We start from the raw sequence: 24,713 nt of genomic DNA, 5'->3' as shown, positions 1-24,713 counted from the left end.
GGACATGAGACGGATCGCAAGACTGTTCGTGCAACGGATCGCGAGACGGTTCGTGGGATGGATCACGGGACAGTTCGTGCAATGGATCGCGAGACGGATCGCGGGATGGATCGTGGGACGGATCACGGGAAGGTTCGTGGGACGGCTCGTGGGGCGGTTCGAGGGACGTGAAGATGGTCCACTACATCAACTGCGTTTCTTAACGCTTCCTGCTGTGCGATCTACAAGGGTACATAGATCCAAATCTCCTATCGTAGATGGACATCACCATGATAGGTCTTCGTCCGCGTAGGAATTTTTTTGTTTCCCATGCGACGTTCCCCAACAAATCGATCTAAACGACTAATGTAAATATACTCAACAGAATTTGCATAAAGTCAACATAAATTCTACTTAAATTAAACTTTAGCTTAAACTCTAGTCTCTCTTATAGAGTGCTATCCATTTGGCATGCGTCATATCTCCAATCTTGGGGTCCAACCGTATACTGTTAGCGCTTCAGTGGGGAATATGCGGCGCCATTCTTAGACGTCGATCTCCTCCTCGTCGTCGAAGAGGATGATAATGCCCCTTCCATTGTCTCGTCAGTGAATCACTTCCGCTCTGCCCCCCCAGCAAGTCGGGGTACTAGTGGTGGAGGTTCGCTATGTACTCCTCGCCGGTGTCCTCTGGCGCATGGCGCTCCGTTGCTTTCTGATCCTCCTTGACCATAGACACGCCCACCATTCCCCACTGCAACAATGGCTGAAGGTCCACAGGCGTAATCCCCCATGGAAAATTGAGGCATGCCGCCAAGCCATGGAACTATACATGCCATCGGTCGTACTCGACTGCAAAAAATTTGGGCGTGCGCAAGGATTCGAGACAATGGTGGTGGCAAGTCTCTCGCCCGTGATCTCTGCCACCCAAGTCCCCGACCCCTGCAGTTGGACACCATGGAACTACTTCTGCAGTTTCTCCTGTGTGGGAAGGTCAGGGAAACCAAAGATGCGACATCATCGCGACTACGACAATGGCTACTCGAGGAGGATCTGGATCCGACGAAGGACACATGGCTTGCATGGCAGCGTGGATCTGTGGTGAGGATCATCGGCGAGGACCTTTGACCATCATGTTCGACCATTGGGAGGAGAGGGGGTGATGGGGAACGGCGTGGGGAAGGGGGGAGGAGAGACAAATGAAGCGACTTGAGAAGTGAGCTGGTTTTTACTCCACTTCGAGTGATGGAGTAAATATAGGTGGAGGATGCGGTTCAGACGATAATTTTTCCTCCTTTGCAACCGAATTGGGTTAAGTTAAGTGGGTGTTAGAGAATCTACAATTGGACCCCTCATACCGGTCTCAAATGCCCGGGCACGCCACCTGGTCACTGACCGGTCACCAAAATTCGACCCAGCCGGGCCTCTCAAACAACAGCCTCAAACGCCCGGGCAGACAGGCACACCTCATATCCAACCATATGGGGCAGACATGGGGGCGCCTGACCACGCTCGGGAACACCCGTCATGTCCGTATGATAGCGTGGACCCATGGGGAATCTCCTAGAGACCCATGGTCTGGCGGACGCCTACTCTGCCCATCCAGGGTGAACACCGCGTGGCACCGCACCGGCGGGCTGCACAATCCCTTGCTGACTATTTAAGCCGTCCTTCGGCACCAAAACCCTACCCCTCCACACTTTCCTCCTCCCGTCCGCCACAACCATCAGCCATGCCCCCACACTGTTGCCACTATACGCCGGAGCATCGACTTTTGTTCCTTTTTCATTGGGATCCATAGGGCCGCACGGCTACCTCGGGATCCGTAGGATGATTTGAGGGAGGATGAAGAGGAGGTGGAGGAGTAAGAGGAGGAGGAGCATGAGCCGACAGAGGATGTAGTGAAGGGCGAAGAGGAAGCATCAGCGCTAGATGTGTGGGGGCAGGAGGCGACGGTGTTGGAGGAGGACGTGGATCTACGGGTGAAGCAGCAGGCCATCGTGACCCCATCCACAAAGAGCCGGCTGCACAAGCAAGATGTCTTCGTCGTGAGGAGATGGAGGCGGTGTGCGCAGAGGCAGAGGCGGACGTGACACAAGCTGCGACGGATAAGGATGAGCTAGAGGCCATCTCCAACGATGAAGACTAGGCTAGTACGTAGTACATAGAATTTTCTTTTTCATGCTTTGTATGGATCTAGGGGATCAAATATGAGGGAGTTAGATGTGGATGATCATATTTGAGGACTGATTGATTAGTACCCGCGGATGTGCCCGGAGGCATCCGCGGGCGTTTGAGGGCTTGTAGATGCTCTTAGAGCATCTATAACCGGACCTCTTATATCCTTCTCAAACCCCGATCAAGTTGTTCGGTCAGTGACCAGACACAAAAACATGACCCAACGGGATCCCTCATACCCGTCTCAAACGCCCAGACTAGCCGGCACCCCTCATATCCATCTCAAATATGAGGACGATATGAGGGCTCACAAACCAGCTTGGGCATGTCGGGTTAGTCTGCCATGTAGGACGCGGCTCCACCCCGTACCACCTTTTCTTTTCTTTATTCATTTTTTTTCCTTCTCTCTCTTCTTCTTCACCAATCACGTGCAAGTGACCAGACATATGAGAAAAAAAGATAAGAAGTGCGGATGCGCAAACAAAAAAGTAGGGGCTCAAAACGGACATGCCCCGTCAATGACTCGGCGTGTCCGCGGGCGTTTGAGGGTTGGATATGTCAAGTCCGGCTGTAGATGATCTTAAAGGAGTAAAATCAACTTTTACTTTTGTAAGCCAAATAGGGATTCTGCTAGGGCGTGTTTGATAGGCATAGTTGCTGGGACTGGCCCATGGAGCCTCGATAAACAAGTCCTAGTTGAGGTAAAATGGACACAAAACTAACATCTCTACTTAGTTTGGTTGCCTGCATACATTCTAGGCTGAATCAGGTGTCACTCCAGGCATGTTGTTTGGTTGCCCACTTGTGTACGCATAAACACTCAACCTGCTGTTTGGTGGCATGCACCGCCTATTGTCTGGTAATCTCTTGGCCACGGTGGTGAGTTTGCCAGCACATTGCGGCCTTAGGAACCACACACATAACAGAACATACTAGTAAGCAAATATAAATATTATACCACTACTAAAACACACACATTAGTTTTAATTTAAACCAGTTCGAGATTAAACTAAAAGCGGGTGGAGCATGTCGGGGTTGTAGGCTTCACGACAAAGGCATCGTCGTGCTTCCCGCACCTAGTCACCACTTCAATGCCATTGTCATTGAAAGGATGACCTTTGGTAGTCAGGAGTGAGCATCTTGAAGGTCACCATGAAGCCTATCTTGATCTAATGGACGGCTGCGAAGGAGGCCCAACCCTGATTGAGGGTGAACCTCCCGTTCAACAGGGAGACGGTCACCCTCCAAGAGCAACTAGTGTTATTCTTCAACTTGAACTCATGTGGCACCAATGAGGAGTGCTTCATGAAGTCCAGCGGCATAGGTATGGCCTCCAGCTGGGGGCCATGATCACCTTGTAGAAGTTGGTTGGCCCTCCCATCTCATGGTAGTGGCCGTAGTTCCGACGGTTGCCGTTGGGGGGCTCTTTCGGCTGGTCATCGTCCGTGCCAGGGCTTTGGACGGGCATCACCTATGAGGGCGGCACCACGTTCTTGCCCTTGTCTTGTTCCTTTGGTGGCACCACCTCCTCTCGCTTGCTCTCTGTGCCGATCTGCATTATGAAGAGGTTCAAATGGTGAGGATCTGCAATATGAACGTTGCAACATCGTCATTAAAACCTATCACACAGAACCCCTTTATTTACACAGACTGACGGTCACCACTCTATTTATCTCTCTCTCACTCTTCCTCCAGCCCATCAACATGAACTCCAGAAACAAGTTGTACCCCAACCCCAACCCCATCCCCAGCCCCTTCCCTGGGGGCATTTGATGGAGGGCATTCTTCCTAGGGTGCTCACTTGGTGACCGCTCCAAGTTTGAGAGCACCATGGAAGTGTGCTCAAACTTCAGCAGCATGGAAGAGGTGCACAAAGATTCAGATGCTTGGTGAAGAAGGTCATAACGGAGGAGTTGCAGACACTGACTCCTGACCCAATGAAGGGCGCTATGTCAGTCGACATACTTCGCTGGGCCATGAATCAGGCCGACTCCGGCGACACTGGACAAGGGGCAAAGTGGGCCAAGTACATACAGTACCGGCCTCCTCATGACCATCGTGCGACAGTGTACTTTGCCACAAACACTGTGGTGGTACCGCTGGAGGACGATCAAGAACCGGTGGCTTTGGAGGTGGAAGAAGATGCGGTGGCTATGATTGTGAGGGCGCCGGAGCCAGGACATCGAAGCATGCCCATCGAGCTGGACTCTGACGAGGAATTAGAGACGGTGGTGCGGGTCGAGGAGAAGATCAAGACCGAAGCCAAGGTCACCCGCCACTCCAATCGCCTTCAGGGTCCCCAAGGCTAAGATCCGTGCATACTGTGTAAGATGAACCCTAATCACCGTCCCTATTGTATTCAATCCAGATTGGGAACCTTATATCTACCGCTAGTCATGACGATGCTATGATACCCCGATTCCCCATTCCCCTAATGCGTATCGAACCTAAATTCGAATTGAATGCAAAGTAGTAGGTGCGGAGGGGGGAAATGCTTACCGTCATTGTCGAAGTGCTGCACCGCGGATGCCAGTGAAGGTGGCCGGAGGTCGACTTCCTCTTCTCCGATCTGCTGCACGCCGCCGCCACTGTAGGCGAGTGGAGAGAGGGGAGAGGGGAGAGAGAGCGATGAGGGAGGGTGAGGGTAATAACTGCCGACGCTTCGGGAAAGAACGCGGCTTCTCAAGGATGACTCTTCGCGTGCATCCCCCGCCGCCCATGTGCCTCGTGCGGGCCTGGGTCACGAGAAACTATCGATTCGAACGTACCTCACGTAACAGGCTCAAAGTTTCTGTGATGCAGGCCAAATAATATATACTGACAGTCCATTTTCTTTTCACATGGAGCTGATTGAACTTTAGGCAATCAACCAAACGCGCCCTTACAAATGCCCGTGTAATACAATAGTGGAATGAGTAGAAAGCACGTCAATTTCAGACATGTATGCACTGAGCTGAGCAGAGCATACACGGTTGGTGTAGCTAGTAGCTCGGTGCGCCATAAACGATAGCCACTCATCATCAGTGCAACTGCAACCATCAACTCCTCCCGGCCTCACGAAACCATCACTTATCAATGATGATAATGATGGCCAGTGGAACTAGTAGTACGTACTGGACAATATGCGTGTGGTGCTGGCCGGTGAAAGCCGGCCGAGATTCTCTCGGAGTGCACTGTACGTCTGTCTGTCCGCCACCACCCACCAGGGGCGGCGCCGCCGCACCGTGTAGATTATCCATGCAATTTTCGAACACAACACAGTGTCCAAAATCCAGGCGCATGCAGGGTGACGACGTACACGAGCAAAACGTGCGTGTCCCTCTAGTCCATGTACTATGTCTGCATCCACAGAATAAATCGCGAGCATAAATGTTGGAATAGCTAGCTGGTGTGGTTAATTAGCCATAAAAATTTAGTTGGGTGGATATTGCAAAGCAAATCAGGCCACTCTGATCTCGACCGACGCGTGTTCAGGTACGTACTGTGCCAGTTGAGAACAGCAGAAAGGTCAATGCGTAACGAAACCAGACATGACGCTTAACTGAAACGAAAGTTGCGGGCAATTTTGCAGCGGCATGAAAGATTAGGTGCATGCATGCTAAATTAGGCCCTACCTTGGCGTGCAGCATCAAGCGATCAATCGAATTGACGTACTACTACAGATCGATCACTCCGGCCGATCGAGGGTGCAACATGTGTAGCCGTGCAGCTGTGCTAATTTGATTATAGCCGGACGAAACGAGGCTGCAGGAATGGATGGCGAGTGAGACACCGATGGAGCCAGCTTAGGGGCGCCGGCCGGCCCAGCGGCGTAATTCGCCGTGGCTTCACGATCGAAGTGCTATATATTACCGTATGCGCCGTTGACGACAGTGACCCCATCGGGTCTCACGAATGATCCAAATGTACAACTGAATTCTAACCCACATGATTTGTATATTTAGTCTCTTGTACTCTTGTTGTTCCCAGAAGCACGCAGTGTGGTGTACAGGTGTAGCTCCGGTAGGTGTCCCAGCGAGATGGTTGCGCATGCAAACTGCTAAACTAAGGGCAGTTGCAAAGTGTTTTCCTTGGTCGATCACATCACGAGTTCAGACCTGAGAGTGAGACATTCGAGAAGATGGAGCCACAACGAAAACTAATCGACGGCGTGTCTGCAGGTTCGCTGCACCCAACTGCACAGCTGATCATCAATGTCCTGATTCGAGCTTTTTTTGTTTTTGTTTAGATAAGCAGATATGCTTAAGGTCGTAGTCGTGTTTGTATTTTATGTAGGCTTATTATATCTCGCAGCCTCTTATCCGTTGGGACAGCGCAGCTAACGAAGCAGATGGGGGCAAAGTGCCCATCAGCCTCGATCATGGGTTGATTTATTTGTTTGGGAGACGTACGTGAGCTCCATCTAGGTGACCAACCCTAACCCCAACGGTCTTGCCATTGTGTGTCATGCTTAGAAGCAGAAATCAAATGAGTAAAGCGCTAGCAGACATAGCAAGACAGTAACGTAGTTCCAAGATCTTTTGGACTGTTGGCTGTTCACTTTCTTTGGGCAGACGAGTCACAAACGCATTCGCAGGCAATCTGTGTTATAGTTTACTGTGAACAATCATCTCTGCCTGCCGACCTGCTTGTAGTATTCAGGCACAAGTTTGCCGATACCCTATGATGCAAAGGATACGATAGCAACATAATACTATTAGACTACAGAAACGATAGATGCTTCACAGGATTGAAACAAGAAAAATAGTCGTGATGTCACTTTCCGAAGGATGCGGTGTACTTACATAACGCGCGAGTCATCGTCCTTGTTTTTTTTTTGGAAAGGACGGATGATTTGCCATATATTCATTAAATATGGAGAAATTTAACAGAACTTTCACAACCCCAAATGACAACAAAACTGCTTAAAGCAACTCCAACAGGTGCGCTATATAGGCGTCGCGTTGAAAAAGTAGTCATTTTAGCACGCGCTACCGTTCCAAGCGCTTCAGCGGACGCGCAAAAACGACGCGCACGGCATATGTAATTCAGCGCGCGGGAGGAAACGACATCGCGCGTCGCTTATTTGCTGTGCCCGCTCCAGCACGCTGAACTCTCGATCGCTCGTGCGAAACTCCACCTACCCATCCATCCGCGCTGCCGTCGCCGCCTTCGCCACCCCCATTTTTTCGGCGACCGTTCCGGCGCTTCCCTGGTCTCTCCCCGCGCGGCCGCGGCTTCCTCCCCCCTCTCTTTCGTCAGCGCCGTCCGTCGCGCGCGACAGTCCTCCGACGAGCAGCCGCTTGGCGCCCGCAAGGTGTTCGACAAAAGGCCCGCAAGGTATGTATTGCTTCTAACTTCACATTTTTACATGAATTTTGGTGCATGTTGTTTATAGCCTAGTTTTGAACATTTTAGATGACTTCGGCATATGATTCTTCCGAAGAAGAATTTGATATGGAAGAGGAGGAGGATCTTGCAATGATCCTAGCTTGGCACATCAATAAAAAACCGAAGCACGGTGGTTCGGTTATGGGTCGACAGAAAATTTGGAGGGATAGGATTGATGCCCACAACAGATTGATGAGGCACTATTTTGTGGAGAATCCGACATACCCCGAGTCGTACTTTCGTCGCCGGTTTAGGATGAGCACAGAGTTGTTCAGGCACATTGCAGAGAAACTAGCGAGCCATGACCAGTTTTTTCAGCAGAGGAGGAATGCTGCCGGAGAGCTCGGGCATAGCACCTTTCAGAAGGTGACAACCGCTTTGCGTATGTTGGCATACGGTATTCCCGCTGATCTAGTAGATGGTCACTTGGCCATGGGTGAGAGCCAAGCCATCATGTGTGTCAAGCGCTTCGCAGTCAGAATTGTGCAAGTGTTTGGCCCGGAGTACCTGAGATCTTCCAATGCCGAAGACGTCGCAAGGCTATTGACGATGAACAAAGCTCGCGGGTTCCCAGGTATGCTTGGCTCAATAGATTGCATGCATTAGAGTTGGGAGAATTGCCCAAAGGCATGGCATGGCCAACTCCATGGACAAAAAAAGGGTTGCACTATAATCGTTGAAGTGGTGGCCGATCAAGAGACTTGGATTTGGCATGCTTTTTTTGGAATGCGTGGATCTTTGAATGACATCAACGTTATCAACCAGTCACCACTGATGAATAAGATTGCAAATGGCGAACTGCCAACGGTGCAGTTTGTAGCTAATGGTCGTACATACAACTACGACTACTATCTTGTGGATGGCATCTACCCAAAGTGGCAAACATTTGCGAAGTCGTTGAAAAAACAGGAAGGTAAGAAAAATCTTGATTTCCACAATGCGGCGGCTAGAAAAGATGTGGAGAGAGTTTTTGGGATTTTGCAAGCCCAATTTGCTATTGTGAGAGGACCGGCTAGATTTTGGGATTAAAAAATGCTTTCGTACATTATCCACACTTGTGTGATCATGCACAACATGATCATCGAGAATGAGTGTGGCCAAGATGTAGACTACACTCTAACTATGAGCTCCTGGGACATCCCGTGCGAGTGCGGCGGAGGGCTGAAAGGGTGGCCCATTTTGTTGCCTCCTATCATGCCATTCAACGTCCAGCAACGCATAATGAACTCATAAATGATCTCATTGAGGAGTGGTGGGCTTGGAATGGCCGCCAAAGAGCACATGATTTGTGCGTTGTACTATTTGTTGTATTGTTGTATTGTTGAACTATTTGTTGTATTGTTGTATTGTTGAACAATTTGTTGTATTGTTGTATTGTTGAACTATTTGTTATATGCCATGTATTTCTTTTGTGAGAATGTGTGAAATTTATTTTATGTCCAAATTGCAAGAAATGTGAGGCGTCGGCTGCTCCCCGCGCTGCATTTTAGCGCGCTGCTGGAGCTGCGCGCCCGCGTTGCATTTCAGCGCGGCTGCAGGCCAGCGCTGCGCGCCGCGCCAAACCTGACGATGGCACGCTGTAAATCAGTTTTTTGGGCGCCGGGCGAAGCGCAACTGTTGGAGATGCTCTTACTCTCCTGAGAAATACCACATAAATGTTTTGCCCCGGCCAACAACCCTTTTTTCTCAGATTGATGTATTCGGTTCGAACTCATTTTACCTTATTCAATTAAAAGGCTGCATGCATTACTTGATGCAGAGGACGGGGCGATGCCTCCGTTTCTAAAAGAAAACAACCCTTTTTTCCGGCTTTAGTCATGATATCGAACACACCCTTAAGCTCAACGCTCACGTTGTTGGTCATAGAGATCCTCGTGATGGTCAGGCCAGGCACATCGGTGGACTTCCACTGTGCACCGATGTCACTAGCGATGTCAATCGATGCTCCATTGAAGCCAACTCGAGGCGATCGACATCATTGTTCCACTTGGCAGTCTTCTTGGAACCCACGTAGAGGCAGTGGTCTGCGAAGCGGACACCTACGGCCTGGATCCATGTGAAGTCGTGGTTCATGGACGGGTTGCATTTGCCGATGTAGTGTGCGTTGATATGGAGGTCGGCGTCAGAGAGGACGCACAAATCCTGGTCCTTCTTGCCATGGAAGTAGAAGTTATTGCCGTCACCGCCAGTGAAGCGGGGGGTCGCCGCAGATAAACCCAGGGTAGAGGTCACACACTTGAAGAAGGTTTTGTTGTTAGTATCATGATCAAAAAGGACATCACTACCGGTCTAAAGCATTACCATTGCAATAATTAGACATCTCGCATCTTCAGATAAATGGTGAGGCCTAAGATCGAATTGTCCTCGATCTACCATCATTTAAAGAAATGGGTATGCATGCATGGCTAGAGACTGGGGAAAGATTGGGATGTCTTACAGCAGTATGTCTTGCAGGTGGAGCAGACGACAAGGCACTCTTCAGGACAGCGATTGTCGCAGGTGTACACGCAGGGGGTGAAGTCGCACGTCAGTGTCTGCGCCCTCTTGCCGAACCTTCCAGGGTGGATCATGCGCGAGTTCGGCGACAGCAGGCGGCGCGGCTGCGCGGCCGCATAGGACACAACGACACACAACACCACCAGCACGGTGGCGACTACTCCCATGCACGACGCCGGCCTGCCCATTGCTACGTACGTGGGGCCTGCCTGGCTGTGCTGATCTTTGTTCAATAAGTGTGGCTACAGTAGTATACTAGTAGTATGCATGTGCACTACTAGGGAAAACACTAGTAGTACCGCTGGTTTTATCCTTACTAGTAGCGTCGGGGCCAGCCGGGGCCAGCGCTACGCGCTACAACTAACTCTTAGCAGTAGCGTTGGATTTAAAACGCTACTGGTATCTACGTTAGCAGTAGCGCTGGAATGAATAGAGCGCTACTGCTAATATACCAGTGCTACTGCTAATATTCCTGTTTTTAATATTTAATTCGCATCATATCTATGTCCCCCCTACGTATTTGTGCATGCTCTATATAGTGGTTTCATCATATCATAATAAACATGCATAATTTGCATCACATCATACACGTAAAGAACTCCCTCCGTCCCAAAATTCTTGTCTTATATTTGTTTAGATACGAATGTATCTAGTCAAATTTAGTATTTAGATACATCCATTTCTAGACAAAGATAAGACAAGAATTTTGGAACAGAAGGAGTATCATGTCATATAACTCATCATCATCTTACGTACTCATCTAACAACTCATCATCATCTTAATCATATACCAACTTATCATATGATACACATAAAGTAAAACAGAAAAACATCATAATAGTCATCATATGCATGCATCCTAATCGATCATGTCAATTTAATATAAAACGGAATAACTTGTCTCTCATAAGACCTAGTCCTCGCTCCTAGGTATAATGTCATAAAACAGAATAACACCTATGTCTCCATGATGAAGCATGCTGCCTCTTGAGCTTGCGTTGGTTTTTCCCTTGAAGAGGAAAGGGTGATGCAGCACAGGAGCAGTAAGTATTTCCCTCAGTCTGAGAACCAAGGTATCAATCCAGTAGGAGAATCGCGTCAAGTCCAGAGAACCTGTGCAAACACAAAAGAGATTGCACCCAACGCTATAAAGGGGTTGTCAATCCCTTCAAGATCGATTGCAAAGTAAGATCTGAAGGCGGAAAGTGCAACGAAGTAAAAGAGTAAGGCTGAAAATATGGTGTGAAGTAGACCCTGGGGCCATAGTGTTCACTAGAGGCTTCTCTCAAAATAGCAAATATTATGGTGGGTGAACAAATTACTGTCGAGCAATTGACAGAACCGAGCAAAATCATGACGATATCTAAGGCAATGATCATACATATAGGCATCACGTCCGAGACAAGTAGACTGATACTTTCTGCATCTACTACTATTACTCCACACATCGACCGCTATCCAGCATGCATCTAGTGTATTGAGTTCATGACGAACAGACTAACGCCTTAAGCAAGATGACATGATGTAGAGGGATAATCTCAAACCAATGATGAAAACCCCATCTTTTTACCCATGATGGCAACAACACAATGCGTGCCTCGCTACCCCTTCTGTCACTGGGTGAGGTCACCGCACGGTATGAACCTAAAACCAAGCACTTCTCCCATTGCAAGAATCATAGATCTAGTTGGCCAAACAAAACCCACAACTCGAAGAGAATTACAAGGATATGAAATCATGCATAAGAGAGATCAGAAAAAACTCAAATAAGATTCATAGATAATCTGATCATAAATCCACAATTCATCAGATCTCGACAAACACACCGCAAAAGAAGATTACATCGGATAGATCTCCACGAAGATCATGGAGAACTTTGTATTGAAGATCCAAGAGAGAGAAGAAGCCATCTAGCTACTAGCTATGGACCCGTAGGTCTATGGTGAACTACTCACGCATCATAGGGGAGGTCATGGCGTTGATGAATAAGCCCTCCGGATCCGAATACCCCTCCGGCAGGGCACCAGAACGTGCCCCAGATGGGATCTTGCGGAGACAGAAGCTTGCGGCGGCGGAAAAGTACTTTCGATGATCTCCTGGTTTTTTCTGGGATTTTAGGGAATTTATAGGCGAAAGACCCAGGGAAGAGGTGGCCCAGGGAGCCCACAAGCCTGGGAGGCGCGGGCCCCCTGGCCGCGGCTAGGGGGCTTGTGGGGTCCCTGCAGGCCACTGCCCTGATTCTCAGGCTTCCCGATCTTTTTCTGTTTCGGAAAAAAAAAATTGGCAGTTTCGTTCCGTTTGGACTCCGTTTAAAATCCTCCTCTGAAAGGGGTCAAAAACATGGAAAAACAGGAACTGGCACTTGGCACTGAGTTAATAAGTTAGTCCCAAAAAATATATAAAAGGTATACAAAACATCCAAAGTTTGACAAGATAATAGCATGAAACCATCAAAAATTATAGATACGTTGGAGACGTATCAAGCATCCCCAAGCTTAACTCCTGCTCGTCCTCGAGTAGGGAAGTGATAAAGGATGAATTTTTGATGTGGAATGCTACCTAGCATAGTTGTCCTTTGCAACTTCTTTCATGTGACATGAATGTTCAGATCCGTAAGATTCAAAACAATAGTTTGCTATTAACATGAAAACAATAAGACTTCAAGCAAACTAGCAAGGTACCCCGGAGATGGTTATTTCCCTCCTTGGGAGTAGACCAACTTAGGCCAAAAGCCTAAGCTTGGGGGAGTACGTGTTTCTCACCGACTTTACATTCTTGCTTATGCTTTCACTTTGTTCGTCGGTGTTCACACTTTGCCACCGTATCATCCCTGCTAGTTTATTTTCTTTTTCTCGTTTTCTTTTCATGTGTCTGTCTAGTTTGAGAAAACCCAAAAAGATTTTATTTGTCTTCTTTTGCTTGTTGGGAGCTTTCCCATGTAGATAGTTTTCTTTTATTTGGGTCAAGGTAGAAGATAATGGTTTCAATGTTTAGTGGCTCTCGCATGCATACCTGTTTAGCTATCAAGATCCATATTACTTTGTATTCTCCTTTGTGTTTGCCTGCATATTCCAGCTTTAGTCCAATGCACGAGCACTCTTATTATTGTTCACATCATTCGTCGTGCAAGTGAAAGGCAATAGTGACGATATATGATGAAGTGACTGAGCCTGGAAAAGCTGGTATGAACTCGATCTATTTTGTTTTTGTAAATATGACTAGCTCACTGTTCCTAGTTCAGCTTTGTTGTGAGAGGAACATGTTTGCAATGACAACTTAGAGATCATAGTTGCTGATGCCATGCTTTATTAGCTAGGAGCTTATAATGGTTTGCCTTGGCTGCCAACATGAATGTTGAGATGACTATGATGTAGTATGATAGGATGGTATCCTCCTTTGAATGATTCAAGTGGCCTGACTTGGCGCATGTTCACGCATGTAGTTGAAACAAAATCAACATAGCCTCTATGATATTCATGTTTATGGTGATTTATGTCCTACTCATGCTTGCACTCAATGTTAGTTAATCTCAATGCATTTTGATGACTGTTGTCGCTCTCTAGTTCGTCGCTTCCTAGTCTTTTGCTAGCCTTCACTTGTACTAAGCGGGAATAATGCTTGTGCATCCACTTCCATAAACCCAAAGTTGTTCCATACAAGTCCACCATACCTACCTATATGCGGTATCTACCTTCCGTTCCAAGTAAATTTGCATGTGCCACTCTCTAAACCTTCAAGAAATGATCTGTTTTGCATGCCCGAACCGCTCATGTGGTGACAAGGGGCGATCAGTATCTTAAATGCTAGGCATGTTATCCTAGATATGTGTTTATTCACTATCATTCACGAGAAAGGTGTCACGCCCAAGATGCGACCCTATCCTCAATTTGGCACGAAGGCCTCGTCAGGGATAGAAGCGCATCTCGTCGTGTCGCAAGAATGGATATCGTCACAAGTACATGTACTAAACATAAGAGATATATATAGAGTTGGCTTACACTCGCCACAAGCTACATCAGAGTCACATCAGTACATTACATAAACATCAAGAGTAAGAGCAGGGTCCGACTACGGACGAAAACAAACGAGAAAATAAAAACGACGTCCATCCTTGCTATCCCAGGCTGCCGGCCTGGAACCCATCCTAGATCGATGAAGAAGAAGAAGAAGAAGCAACTCCAAATGAACAATCAACGCGCTCGCGTCAAGTAACCTTTACGTGTACCTGCAACTGGTGTTGTAGTAATCTGTGAGCCACAGGGGACTCAACAATCTCATTTCCAAAGGTATCAAGACTAGCAAAGCTTACTGGGTGAGGTATGGTTAAGTGGTGAGGTTGCAGCAGCGGCTAAGCATATATGAGGTGGCTAAACTTACGAGTACAAGAAATAAGAGGGGGAATATCTACGCATAACGGACGTTACTACTGATGATCAAATGAATGCATGATCCTGAACACCTACCTACGTCAGACATAACCCCACCGTGTCCTCGGTCGGAGTAAGAACTCACGAAAGAGACAGTCACGGTTACGCACACAGTTGGCATATTTTAATTAAGTTAACTTCAAGTTATCTAGAACCAGTGTTAAACAAAGTTTCCACGTTGCCACATAACCGCGGGCACGGCTTTCCGAAAAGATTTAACCCTGCAGGGGTGCTCCAACTAGTCAATCACAAATTACCACAAGCCGCATAGAAATCCTCAATCACGAAGCTCGCGATCTCATCGGATTCCCTAGTGGAAAACCTCAACTCTGAGATTACCCAAAGCATCACCGGAATCCCGATGCACAAGATATCTCGTCAAAGGTAAAACTAATCCAGCAAGGCCGCCCGGCGTGTCGACGATCCTGATAGGAGCCGCGTATCTCGTTCTCAAGACACGATGGATAAGCTACACGTACGAGTGCCAAACCTCGAGTTTCCTCGCGGTGGCCCCGCACAGTGCTCTGTTTTGGACCAGCACCATCAGCACTGGCCCTACCTGTATTATGTAGAATTACTCGGGTAGCGCTAACTCCCTATGCATTTCCATTTAACAGAATTATTATGTTGGGCAAATGTAGTACCAATGTTGGGCCTTGCTAGACCAGCTTTAATCTAAAACGAATTATCAAGGGGGTCCCCATAACAACCCCAATCGTGTTAGGAGCGCTCAATTATGGAACATAACACCGGTAGCCGAAACTAAGGGGGCAAAGCTGGAACAAAACACCAGGCTAGAAAGGCCGAGCCTTCCACCTTTTACCAAGTATATAGATGCATTAAATTAAATAGCATTTAATAGGGTGATATAACAAGGAACCCATGTTATCACATGGAAGCAACTACACCTGCAACTAACAACGCTACAACAGGGTTAAGCAAGCAGTAGCATAGCCAATCAGTGGTTTGCTAGGTCGAACAGGTTGAAGGTTATCATGGCATTGTTGAGAGGCTGATATTTAACATGTGGTAGGCAACTAGACATAATCGATAGAAGCGATAAAAACTAGCATGGCAATGATAATAATGTTATCTGGGGAAATGATCATCTTGCCTGAGATGCCGCTTGGAAGAAGAATGACTCCGTGAAGCAGACGAACCGACATAGTCGAACGGGGCCTCACATCCGACACGCTTGCGGAACTCTATCGAGACGGGGAAAACCAGAAACATAATTCAACACACGGAATTCACCACACGATGCACAACACATATGATGCATGAGCAGCTGAATACAAGCAAGTCACGGCATGACAATTCACGACAAACAATCACTACACATTAATTGAAGTTCAATATGCAACGAGTTGCATATTGGAGAAACTCCACGTTAATTATTTAGTTCTATCCCGATTAGGTACACGGCAATATTAAATGTGGGTTAACATGGCAAGAGGTGAAGCGTAATTAAACTACATATCTAGGCATTTTAAATGAGGTCGGAAATGACATATAGCACCTCCGAGACGACCTCACATGTTAATTTACAATTCTGTCCAGATCTGAACTAACACATTTATTTAGTTGTTAAACAGCAAAACAAATAGGTTCACATGATTCTACGCGTCGAGACAAGAAATTTACACATAGAGATCATCTCCAACGGAGCTACGGTTCAAAAGATACAAGCACTGCAAGATATGATGGCATGAATGTAATATGTATGCAACGACGGTCACGAGCACTTCAAAACACACAACCAGCAAGAGAAAATGAAACTACACGAGATTCTAAGCAAGTTTCATGTAGGACTCGATCAAAACGGAGCTACGGTTCAAAAGATACGAGCAAAACAAGAAATCACTACAATCTGCCAAAATCAGCCACATAGCATTTTCTACACCTCGCAACTACGGGCTACACAACTCCGATAAACTCAAGCAAGGCATGACACGAAAGAGGGCAAGAAGCACTACTACAAACAACTAACAACCACTAGCATGGCAGCAAGGAACACTAGGAAAAGAAGTCACAAAATGGCTTCCCACACACTATTTCAGACTTTGTCAAAATTACACCTCATGAAAGTGCAGTTTTCGATCTGAAGCAATATTGACAGCAGAAAAACCTATAGCTACAGGACTACAAATGGCATGAAAATTCACAGAATGCTAGAGAAACACAAGGGCTACAACTAACTCCATTGCACCAACCTCAAAAGAGCTACATATCACAAGATAGAAGCAAAACAAAACAGCAACAAAAATAACAGATTCCAGACTTAGAAATATTTCAGCTCCTCCAAAACAGCACTATTTCTAGCAACTTGAGAGCAAGAAACCACACCTAAACATGCATTTCTATTGCAACCAAAAATACCAGGAGCTAGACAAAACATCCAAGATCAACTCTCTAGTTAACAACTCCTTCAAACTACGAATTAAACAAGAGGGCAACATGGCAAAATATCGCACGAACTAACTTGCTCAAAAGTTAAAACTAATTGCACAGAAAAATCACATGGATTTTTCTACCCCGAAAACATATAAAATATGTGGGGTTGCAACACAAAAATAATGCCACACATAAATGCGAGATAATAACCTATACACGGGAAAATAAACTACCGGCAAACCCTACACGCAAAAATACCAATGACCGCTCTAAAATACATGGAAAAATGGTTCCTAAAACATGGGCATTTAATATACGGCATCTGAGCAATCCGGACTTGCGCGAAAATTAAATACGGGACATATCATATTAAAACAGCACGTTATTCTAGGCATCCGGCATGCTAAACGACGTCAAACAATTATGCATGTTGCAAAAACGTAATCTACGCGTAAAACTACACAAAAACCATATACTACACACCTCGATCCGACTTACGGTTAAATATCTACGGGCTTCTAATATATCTATTTATCTGGAATTTATATAATTCGAGAAAAAAAATCCCTAATAGAAAATAAGCTACCGGGCCTATTCTAAACTCATGGGCTACACAGGGGGCGCAAAAAATCTAACAAAGGCTGGGCGGGGAATAGCCTCACCTTTGCGAGCCGTGGCCCGGCTGCGAGGAGGAGGCCTCGGTGGCCTGCTGGCGGAGGGGAAGCCCACGCGGTGCTGGGCCGGCTGGGGAACCTCCTGGCGAGGTTGCTCGCCTCGTCTCCCTCCCGCACGAGCAGGGGAGGCCGCCGGCGGTCGAGGAGCCCGGGATCTGGCCGAGATCCGACGTTGTTGAACTCCAAGCAGCGGGATCCGGCGAGGCAGGTCACGGCGACGGGATCCGACGGGTACGGGCACCCGGGGCGGCGGCCTCCGGCCTGCTGCAGACTATCTGCTAGCGGCGGGGACCACACTGGGGCACGCGGCGCGTTGCTCCAGCGAGGCCGAACTGCGGCGGGGCGAGGTTCCAGGCGGCAGGGCTGCGAGACCGAGGCGGCGGCAGGGAGCACGACGGGGCACCTCGGGGCTGCGGCTCGGAGGCTGCAGGGCGCTGCAAGGAGCCGGCGGCGGCTCGGGTGATCCGGGCCCGGTGGGCCGGATCTGGGCTCGCGGGGCCCGCGGCGGCTGGGGCTGAGGAGAGAGAGGAGAGGTTGTGGCGGCTAGGGTTTGGCACGGGAATCGATGCAAGGGCTGGGGTGGTTGTCTAAAATTACCCGGGGGCTATTTATAGACAATTGGGGGGCTAGGTTTAGCGAAATTTCGATCCGGATCCAACCGCGCGGTCGGATTCGACAAATTCCGAATGCGTGACGGACGAGTGGCTGTGTAGAGTATGTATCCGGAGACGAGAGGGAAAGCGGGCGGCGCGGCAACGATTTTTAAAACACCGACAGACGTCCGACGGTAGACCGAATACGGTGCCGCTACGGTCGACCGTTCGGGTACCAGACGGTCTCCGATCACGACGAAATTCGACAGGCGTCCTAGCTATATCTAATCACGACCGCATGCCAAGTTTCACCTCGATCAGAGAAAGTTTTACGCACACTTTAAAAACAGGGTTTCGACGGTGCCGCGGGCGCGTGCGTGTGCGGTCGGGCTCAGAACGGACGACGACGAGAACCGACAACTAACAACGGATGCAAGTTCGTAAACTGGCGGCACAGAGATGCCGATGCGATGCAGATGATGTGCATGATGCGATGATGATGCGACAAATAAAAATAGACACCCGGCGAAAACGGAAAGAGAGGGGAATCTTCTGGAACGTCGGCATCGGGTTGTCGCCGTAATTGGAATTCCCAGTTCCATGCTCAAATCGAAAAGATAATTGCAAACAAAACTCCCCCATGATTGATGTTGGTATGGCGGTACCCGAGGATTCGGCTAGTCGTGGAGTGTGATTGATTGGTGGTGGGGGAGTCAAAAATTTACTAGTCTGTTTGGGAACCGCCTATAGCATGTGTAGCGTGGAAGATTGTGAGAACTCTTAGTCATTGTGTTGACAATGAAAGCATGTCACCCAAAATTATTATCTATGTATTCAAAGCTTGATCTCTGGCACCTCTTCAAATCAAATCTTCCCTCTGCGAAGGGCCTATCTATTTATGTTCCTCTTGAGTCATCCTCCTCTTATAAAAGCACCAATTAGAGAGCACCTCTGTCATTTTTATGCTTTGCTTTTAACTGCATTGAGTATGACTGTGACTGGATCTTCTTTGCCTTGAATTACAATGTTTAGTCATCCCTTGGTCTTTGAAGGTGCTCTACATTTATGTTTTGCGGTCTGAGAATGAGCTAGCGAGATACCATCTGTTCGTACTGCTTCATGATTGTTTTGATTGAAGTTATGACGTTTGAGACTTATTATTATTTGCTCGCTAGTTGATTATGCCATTGATATGAGTTTACCGTGACATCTAGATGTCATTTGCTTATGTGGTTAGCTTGTGATCTTGCTGAAATTCTGGTTATGATTTAGACATAGTTGCAACAACAAGATCAAACATAGTTCGTCAAAGTTTTTCTTTTGTCTCTTTCAGTTTGTCAACCGAATTGCTTGAGGGCAAGCAAGGCTTTAAGCTTGGGGGAGTTGATACGTCTCCGTCGTATCTAGTTTTCTAAACTCTTTTGCCCTTGTTTTGGACTCTAATTTGCATGATTTGAATGGAACTAACCCGGACTAAAGCTGTTTTCAGCAGAATTGCCATGGTGTTGTTTTTGCGCAGAAATAAAACTTCTCGGAATGACCTGAAAATTTACAGAGAATTTTTCTGGAATTAATGAAAAATACTGGCTCAACAATCAGCGGAGGGAGTGGAGCCGTGAGCCCACAAGCCCACTAGACGCGGGCCCCCCTGGCCACGCCTGGCAGGCTTGTGGGGCCCATGACGCTCCACCGCCTCCAATCTCAGCTCTATTTAGTCTGTGTCGCCCAAAAAAATCAGGGAGAAGATTTCATCCCGTTTTACGATACGAAGGCGCCGCCACCTCCTGTTCTCCATCTGGAGGACAGATCTGGAGTCCGTTTTGGGCTCCAGAGAGGGGAAATCATCGCCATCGTCATCATCAACCTTCCTTCATCGCCAATTCCATGATGCTCTTCACCGTTCGTGTGTAATATCATCGTAGGCTTGCTGGACGGTGATGGGTTGGATGAGATCTATCATGTAATCGAGTTAGTTTTGACGGGGATTGATCCCTAGTATCCACTATGTTCTCAGATTGATGTTGCTACTACTTTGCCATGCTTAATGCTTGTCACTAGGGCCCGAGTGCCATGATTTCAGATCTGAACCTATTATGTTGTCACCAATATATGTGTGTTTTAGATCCTATCTTGCAAGTTGTAGTCACCTACTATGTGTTATGACCCGGCAACCCCGGATTGACAATAGCCGGAACCACTCCCGGAGATGACCATAGTATGAGGAGTTCATGTATTCACCAAGTGTTAATGCGTTGGTCCGGTTCTTTATTAAAAGGAGAACCTTAATATCCCGTAGTTTCCATTAGGAACCCGCTGCCACGGGAGGGATGGACAATAGATGTCATGCAAGTTCTTTTCCCTAAGCACGTATGACTACATACGGAATACATGCCTACATTAGATTGACGAACTGGAGCTAGTTACTTATCTCTCCGTGTTATACCGGTTGCATGATGAATCACATCCGACATAACCATCCATCACCGATCCAATGCCTACGAGTCTTTTCCTACTGGTCCTTGCTATGTTACTTTGCTGCTACTGCTGTTACTCTCTTGCTACCGCTGTTACTTTGCTCCTACTCATTACTGTTGCTACTGCTGCTATCATACTACCTTGCTACTCATACTTTGTTGCAGATACTAAATCTTTCAGGTGTGGTTGAATTGACAACTCAATTGCTAATACTTGAGAATATTCTTTCGCTTCCCCTTGAGTCGAATCAATAAATTTGGGTTGAATACTCTACCCTTGAAAACTGTTGCGATCCCCTATACTTGTGGTGAACTACTCACGCATCATCGGAGAGGTCATGGTGTTGATGAAGAAGCCCTCCGTATCCGAATCCCCCCTCCGGAAGGACACTAGAACGTGCCCGAGATGGGATCTTGTGGAGACAGAAGCTTGTGGCGGCAGAAAAGTATTTTCATTTATCTCCTGCGCAGTTTTGGAATTTTTCTGTATTTATAGGCGGAAGAGGTAGGGCAAACGTGCCACAGGGGGCCCAAAAGCCTGCTAGACGCGGGCCCCCTGGCCGCGCCTAGGGGGCTTGTGGGGTCCCTTGCTGGCCCCTGCCTTGGTTCTCAAGTATGACGCGTATCTTCTGTTCCATAAAAAATCTTTTCGGAAGTTTTATTCCGTTTGGACACTGTTTAAAATCCACCTGTGAAAAGGGTCAAAAACACGGAAAAAACAGGAACTGGCACTTGGCACTGAGTTAATAAGTTAGTCCCAAAAAAGATATAAAAGGCATACAAAACATCCAAAGTTTGACAAGATAATAGCATGGAACTATCAAAAATTATAGATACGTTGGAGACGTATCAAGCATCCCCAAGCTTAACTCCTGCTCGTCCTCGAGTAGGGAAGTGATAAAGACTGAATTTTTGATGTGGAATGCTACCTATCATAGTTGTCCTTTGTAACTTCTTTCATGTGACATGAATGTTCAGATCCGTAAGATTCAAAACAATAGTTTGCTATTGACATGAAAACAATAACACTTCAAGCAAACTAGCAAGGTAATCATGAACTTTCGAAATAACAAGGCCAAAGAAAGTTATCCCTACAAAATCATATAGTCTGGCTATGCTCCATCCTCCTCACACAACTAATTTAAATCATGGAGAACCCCGGTATTGGCCAAGTAATTGTTTTCGCACTCTTACTTTCTCAAACCTTTTACAACTATCACGCAATACATGAGCGTGAGCCATGGATATAGCACTATAGGTGGAATAGAGTGTGGTGGTGGTTGTGAGACAAAAAAGGAGGAGATGGTCACATTGACTCGGCGTATTAAAGGGCTATGGAGATGCCCATTAATAGATATCAATGTGAATGAGTAGGGATTGCCATACAAAGGATGCACTAGAGCTATAAGTATGTGAAAGCTCAAAAGGAGAACTAGTGGGTGTGCATCCAACTTGCTTGCTCACGAAGACCTAGGGCAATTTGAGGAAGCCCATCATTGGAATATACAAGACAAGTTATATAATAAAGATTCCCACTAGTATATGGTGGTGACAAAGCAAGAAGCTCTCAATCATGAAGAACATGGTGCTATTATGAAGCACAAGTGTGGAAGGAGATAGTAGCATTGTCCCTTCTCTCTTTTTCTCTTTTTTTTATTTGGGCTCTTGGGCCTCTTTTTTTCTATCTTCTTTTTTTATTTGGGATATTTGGCCTCTTTTTTTATTTATTTCCTCACATGGGACAATGCTCTAATAATGATGATCATCACACTTTTATTTACTCACAACTCAAAGCTTAGAACGATTATGACTCTATAGGAAATGCCTCCAGCAGTGTACCGGGATGTGCAACGATCTAGCTTGGCGTATGACATTGAAACATCTCGCTAGCTATCTTATGATCATGCAATGGCAATATGAGAGTGAAAGCACAAGTCATGAGACGGAACGGTGGGAGTTGCATGGCAATATATCTCGGAATGGCTATGAAAATGCCATAGTAGGTACGTATGGTGGCTGTTTTGAGGAAGGCATATGGTGGGTTTGTGCAGCAGCGAAAATTGCGCGGTACTAGAGAGGCTAGCAAAGGTGGAAGGTGAAAGTGCATCTATACCATGGACTCACATTAGTCATGAAGAACTCACATACTTGTTGCGAAAGTTTTTATTAATACTCGAAACAAAGTGCTAAATGCATACTCCTAGGGGAAGGGTTGGTAGGTGTAAACCATCGCGCGATCCCGACCGCAACACAAAGGATGACAATTAGTAGATCAATTATGCTCCGACTTCCTAACATAGCAGTTCACCATACGTGCATGTTACGGGAATCACTAACTTATACACAAGTATTTCTAGGTTCACAACACCCTACTTACATAACTTTTAATATTACCAAATCCACGTCTCAAAACTAATTGAGAGGAATCAAACTTTTCTTTCTACTCAATGCACATGAAGATGGAGGTTTTTGTATCCTATTTGGGTACCTATCACCTTTGGGACTACTTTCATAGCACAAACCAACTACCAAGTCACGCACCGCCGTGCTCTAAAAGATCAAAGTGAAGCACATAGAGCAAAATTATCTAGCTCAAAAGATATAAGTGAAGCACAATGAGCATTCTAGAAAAATCACGATGAGTGCATGTCTCTCTCAAAAGGTGTGCAGCAAGGATGATTGTGACACAACAAAAAGAAAATACTCCTACGATACAAGACGCTCCAAGCAAAATACATATCATGTGGTGAGTAAAAATATAGCTCCAAGTAATGTTACGGATGGATTGAAGACGAAAGAGGGGATGCCTTCCCGGGGCATCCCCAAGCTTAGGATTTTTGGTGTCCTTGAATTTGGCTTGGGATGCCTTGGGCATACCCAAGCTTGAGCTCTTTCCACTCTTTATCCCTATGTCCATGAGAACATCACCCAAAACTTGAAAACTTCACAACACAAAACTTAAACAGAAACTCATGATATCATTAGCACAAGAAAACAAACTACCACCTATTTATGTACTGTAGCAATCTTTATTTCTATTTATATTGGTGTTATATTACTGTATTCTCACTTTTCCATGGCTAGTACCCCCCGATAGTATCCATAGTTTCATCAAAACAAGCAACCAACTCAACAAAAAACAGAATCTGTCAAAATCAGACTAGTCTGTAGCAATCTGTATACTTTGTATACTTATGGTACCTCAAACATTCTGAAAAATTACGAATGCCTGGGCCAAAGGCATATCAACCAGCACCAAAAAGAATCAACTCAAAATCTCTTTCTGAATAAAAATGAAAATTAATCTCGTGAGCGAAAAGTTTCTGTCTTTTTCCAGCAGGATCAAACAACCATCACCAAGACTAGTCATAAAGGTTTTGCTTGGCTCAAACACAAAAAGAAACACAAAAGACACAATCATAACATAATTATGATGGTGTGGACGCAACAAAACAGAAAAAAACTCATTGGGTTGCCTCCCAACAAGTGCTATTGTTTAACGCCCTTAGCTAGGCATAAAGCGATATAATCACGTATCGTCGTCTTTGGTGCTCAAACCATAAGTAGCCCTCATCATAGATTCATAAGGCAATATTATTTTCTTTCTAGGAAAATGCTCCATGCCCTTCTTTAAAGGAAATTTAAATCTAGTATTCCCTTCCTTCATATCGATGATAGCACCGATAGTCCTTAGGAAAGGTCTACCAAGAATGATAAGGCATGTAGGATTGCAATCAATTTAAAGAACAATGAAATCCACGGGTACATAGTTCCTATTTGCAATAATAAGAACTTCATTGATCCTTCCCATGGGTTTCTTGACAGTAGAATCCGCAAGATGCAAATTAAAAGAACACTCCTCAATCTCATTAAAACCTAGAACATCACATAAAGACTTTGGAATCATGAAAACACTAGCACCCAAATCACACAAAGCATTGCATTCGTAGTTTTTGATTTTGATTTTGATAGTAGGTTCCCACTCATCATGAAGCTTTCTAGGGATAGAAACTTCCAATTCAAGTTTCTCTTCAAGAGATTTTATCATAGCTTCGACGATATTATCGGTAAAGGCCTTGTTTTGGCTATAAGTGTGTGGAGAGTTTAGCATGGATTACATCAAGGAAAT

The 24,713-nt window shown here is 46.3% G+C and overlaps 1 pseudogene; it reads right to left on the bottom strand.

Moving 5' to 3' along the window:
- Positions 1 to 9,255: 9,255 nt before the first annotated feature.
- Positions 9,256 to 10,210, bottom strand: LOC123450838 (annotated as a pseudogene).
- Positions 10,211 to 24,713: the final 14,503 nt, after the last annotated feature.

This window comes from Hordeum vulgare, chromosome 4H, assembly GCF_904849725.1.
Source record: "Hordeum vulgare subsp. vulgare chromosome 4H, MorexV3_pseudomolecules_assembly, whole genome shotgun sequence".
NCBI lineage: Eukaryota > Viridiplantae > Streptophyta > Magnoliopsida > Poales > Poaceae > Hordeum > Hordeum vulgare.
This window is presented reverse-complemented; position numbering and strand designations above follow the sequence as displayed.